This window comes from Mytilus galloprovincialis, chromosome 6 (assembly GCF_965363235.1).
Source record: "Mytilus galloprovincialis chromosome 6, xbMytGall1.hap1.1, whole genome shotgun sequence".
Taxonomy (NCBI): Eukaryota; Metazoa; Mollusca; class Bivalvia; order Mytilida; family Mytilidae; genus Mytilus; species Mytilus galloprovincialis.
Window position 1 is genome coordinate 50892632 of NC_134843.1, and position 5138 is coordinate 50897769.

General features: G+C 32.0%; 1 long non-coding RNA gene across 1 annotated transcript; it reads right to left on the reverse strand.

The window, feature by feature from the left end:
- Positions 1-935: 935 nt before the first annotated feature.
- LOC143079815 (uncharacterized) lies at positions 936-4411 on the reverse strand. Its single transcript, XR_012979488.1, has 3 exons — positions 4047-4411; positions 3620-3718; positions 936-1366 (listed from the first exon to the last, which is right to left on the reverse strand). It is a non-coding gene; the product is annotated as an uncharacterized LOC143079815 (long non-coding RNA).
- Between the last annotated feature and the right edge of the window lie 727 nt (positions 4412-5138).

The window sequence follows — 5138 nt, forward strand, 5'->3', positions numbered from 1 at the left end:
TCAGAGACGCTCATATCAAAATATTTATAAAGCCAAACAAGTACAAAGTTGAAGAGCATTGAGGATTCAAAATTCCAAAAAGTTGTGCCAAATACGGCTAAGGTAATACAAATGTGGAGCAGGATCTGAACCCAAGAACATCACAGTTTTTGGTGGGGAAGTGTTGATCAGTCTTTGTATACTGTTTGTCTTTTGATCGTCTTTAATTTCTTGGTATGGCATTATCAGTTTGTTGTATAGAAAGTAATCTAAACGAATTGTAATAATTCATTTGGGTACCTCAAACAAAGTCATAACTGTCTCTTATAATAGATTCATTGGTATAAGATTGTCATTTACTAAAAATCTAGTGACCTTATAAAAATATTCATTCAGGATAGTAAGCAAGATAAGACAAATACATCGTTATACTTTTTGTGCAAAATTTCGTGGATTTCGTAGGTATCGGTTAATAACAAATATTAACGTTAAATTTAAAAAAAAAAAATGGCTAATTGCGTAAATTTATATGCAGTTTTATTTAGTCAAACCCGAGCAAAATATTTGTTCCTCAGTCCACAAAAAAAAAAATCAAAAAAATCAAAAAAATGTCCGTCGAAAGGGTTTTTGACGTGCAAAGAGCGTTGCCTTTTTCGACGCACAGGGAGCATGGCACGTTGCCTACATCAGGCATTAGCTCTATCTTCCAATCTCTGCATATTTATACAGCCAAAACATAAACGGAACCATGCTTATGCAAGGTTTTTTTGTCTTTAGGATTAAATAATATCCTATTTAAGTAATTAATACAGAAAATGAGTATTGATTATTACACTGTCGTTTTAGTTTTAAACATCACGATTTTAAAATCTGCTCGTACCACTGACGTTAAGCAAAACAATTAAATTAGTCTCGCTCGAATTAAGCTTGTATTACAAACAAATTAAAACAACTTCCAGTAACAATTTATCATGAAATGACAAACTGAAAAATTAGAATAGCAAATGCCCGGAAAAATATGAATGACGTAAACCGTGAACGGTTTCTCCTCGAGACGTTCTGTGCTGGATGAAGACACGGTCGCCTTTCTTCAATTCAAGTATCCAATTCTGTGTATTAGAGTTCGCATGAGCGGTTGCACTTACATAGCCATAAGAAAATCTCTCCTCGTTTCTATACAGCCAGTAATGAACATTTGTTCTCCGCACAGACACCATGACGCATGATATTTGATAGACGCCTTCATTTGGTGCCGTAAACACGCCTGTTGATGGGTTATAGTTTTGTCCAATATTAGTCGTTACCTCATCAAATTTGAGAACGTCGTCTCCTGAGAAGATAATGTTGGATTTCAGAAAAGCAAAGAAAGTTGGTTTGTTTTTTATCTCTGCAAAATAAATATTTAACCATTATATAAAGTAAATTATGAATTTTTGATGAGTTATTTTCAGATACTTAAGAGGAGCAAAAGGTACCAGATGGACAGTCAAACTCATTTATCGAAAATAAACTGACAACATCATGGCTAAAAAGGAAATAGACAAACAGACAAATAATAGTACACAAGACACTGTTTTACAAATGAGGTCAATAAAACATATTTTATATGATTTTATTCTTTAGTTATTAGATCAATCAGCCTTTTGTTTTGTCCTGGTCAGTTAAAAAACTGTTGAGAATAATGAGTTCGTATTTCCCCAAAAACTGTCTGACTACCTCTCGTGTAGTTATTTTCCTAAAATGATGATTTTTTTTTTTCGCCATTTTGTATTATTTCATCCTATAATCTTGAAAAATTTAACCATTCTTTTGTTTTCCCCCATTAATTTGAAAACTACAACAGATACGGAAATCTTTGAAATAAAAAAGTTACCAGTAAGACAAGTCACTGTTCGTTCGGATATCGTTACCACCTCACCCAAAATTACGATTTGTATTTTTTTTTGAAATTGTAATATATAAAACCTCTCTTATCCACTGACAATGTTGGCGTAAGACATCATTTTTTCATGTTTTATGAATGTAATGTTTAAAAAAATGTTAAGGATGTACTTAGGTGAGGTTTTGGAAATTGGTGTCAGATTTTCGGACTTCTTGTTTTGTCCCCATCAATACAGGATAAAATATTTTGCCCCATAACACCCATTTTTCTTTTCATAAAATACTTTAATAGCCCATAAAAGGCCATTTTCCAAAATTTAAGCAGATTTTTGATTTTTGTTCTTTCGATTAGAGACCCAAATAATACCATTGTAGAATCATTGTAAATATAACAAAAAAGTCCGAGTCAGCCTTTTTCCCGCCATTTTTTAAAACTCAAATATCTCAAAAAGGAGCTCCATGACATATCAATGAATATTTTTTAGGTTATTTTGTTTGTTTTAACTGGTGCTCTTTCGACGTAGTATCAATTTTAATTTCTTGATTTTTTTAGATTTTACATAAATACATCCTTAACGCTTAAATGATTGATATTCTCTGATAAACGTGATTGCTGAAACTGTTTCTGAGCCCAAGCACATCCCATCACACATAATAAATGATGATTTTGAAAAATTAGACATGTTTTAATATGCGTTTACTTTTCTACATTGGCTAGAGGTATAGGGGGAGGGTTGAGATCTCACAAACATGTTTAACCCCGCCGCATTTTTGCGCCTGTCCCAAGTCAGGAGCCTCTGGCCTTTGTTAGTCTTGTATTATTTTAATTTTAGTTTCTTGTGTAAAATCTGGAAATTAGTATGGCGTTCATTATCACTAAACTAGTATATATTTGTTTAGGGGCCAGTTGAAGGACGCCTCCGGGTGCGGGAATTTCTCGCTACATTGAAGACCTGTTGGTGACCTTCTGCTGTTGTTTTTTTCTATGGTCGGGTTGTTGTCTCTTTGGCACATTCCCCATTTCCATTCTCAATTTTATTTAAAAACGTTTTCTGGATTCATATAAAATCATATTGTATATACATATCAATCAAATCAAATAATCAAATCAAATATGTTTATTTCCTAATCAAAGGGCCCATATAGGTATATCAATTACAAACAAATAAATCATAATAAACAAAACATAAATACATGTTTAGAAACAATATAAAATTAAACATTATAATATGATTCATATAAAAACAAAAGAACAGTATATATATATATATACGACATTGTCAGTTCGGCAAAATAAAGATAACTCTTCACCAGATATTATCATTAAAACCTGTATCGATTTTTACTTACCAGTATTATTTCTCACTTCTAAGTTTGAAGTCAAATATTTGCATAAATTTTTAATAAAATTATCATCATCATTTGTCATAATCCATATAAATAGGTTTTTCGAATTAAGTATTCTTAGTTTTGGATATTCCATAAATAAATAATTAAGTAAAATGGTTCTTGAAGTTACATATTTAAAGGACATTCCAACAAAAAATGGAGTATATCCTCAGTCACATTCAAATTACAATATTGACAAAGTCTTGCACATCGTGGAATATTCTCTAATTTACCGGACATGTTTACCCAGCGTACATGACGACCAGTTTCAACTCTTAATTTGTGATTACTTAATCTAAATTTAGTAAGAATTTGAAAATTGCCATTATTTATGGAGGATAGTATATATATGTGTTTTACAAGTTTATACCTTTCATCAAATCCTCTTTTAGTAATGTAATCTCATGCTTGCAAACGGTCTCAACAAGCTCTGTTATCCTGCTTCCGTTGATATAGCTAGTGAATTTGTCTACAAAATAATAAACATGATTAAAAACAAACACCGTGCACACACATTTCAAAAGTAAATTTATAATTGTTGCCGCATTATATGGTAACCAGTTTGCGGACATTCGCTTATCGATTTTCATTCAAATAAGATTCGCTGAATTGCACTGTCAATACAAAGAAGCAATCACAAAATCATGATTTCTACTGTCAGTCGGTTGAAGTCCGGGTTATATTGATTTACATATTGAAAGTCAAACAGCGGTCCTATTATGTGATTAATAAAGATTCCAAGGCAACATTAGTATTTGAACTCTTCCTAATGGAAGTAATTTTCTTTAAGTTGTTACCATTTATCTCTGCTACTAAGTCTTCTTTCACTATCGTTTCCAAATTTTTGTTAAATTCCGATACATCAAAATCCACCGTCAAAGGCACACCTTTGCCATTAATTGCAGGAATTCTTCCATTTAATTTACTAAGGGAACAATCCACAGATGCGACAAATAACAAAACTATGCAAAACGAAAGCATCTTCAGACGTTCTTTTATACTGAAAAAAAAAAACAATTAGCGGGAGGATTACAAAAGTTGTATTGTATAACATAAATTGTTAATTTATCATGCAACTTTCCGATGCACACTTCCTTTTCCACTTATATTCGGACATTATTACTTAGTAAACACTTTGTTCATGAGTTAATTACGTAATAAGAAGAACAAAAATAAGAGGGATGCTCAAAGGTGGAAAAAAATGCTGACGCAGATAAGAGAATTTGTGGCAATATAATAGCTTGTTTAAAAACTGAAATATTTCAATTACTTTTGTAAAATTCCGAGTGGAAAGGAACTAAATAAAAAGCCATCAAAAGTACTGCTTTTGTGTCTTATTTTAAATAAAGACAACAGTAGTATACCGTTGTTCGAAATTCATAAATCGATTGAGAAAAAAACCCAACAAATCCGGGTTACAACCTAAAACTGAGGGAAACACATCAAATATGATAGGAAAACTACGACACAATAGAAACACAACATTAAGATTTAAACTTATCAAAATGCGGTTTGGGGAATGAGAAATGTATCACATTTTGATAGTTCGAAGGGCTTCACTTGGCCAACTTTCATCAATAACATTCAAAACAAAATCGGAAGTATTTAAGAGCTAAATGACAAAAAACGCAACTTATGCAAATAACCAAAACTGTTCAGGATTAACCTTTCCTTATAAAATTAGTATCAAAGTTTCTGGTTCTAGCCAGGAGCCGCTGACCTTCTATTGTTAAAAATGGCAAACGTATCAGACACAAGTTTTACAACTTAGTCACGGCTTCTTCTTCTTTTGTGTTGGTATGAATGCCTAAGAGACAACTCTCCATCCAAGTAACAATTTATAAAAGTAAACCATTATAGGTCAAAGTACGGCCTTTAACACGGGGCCT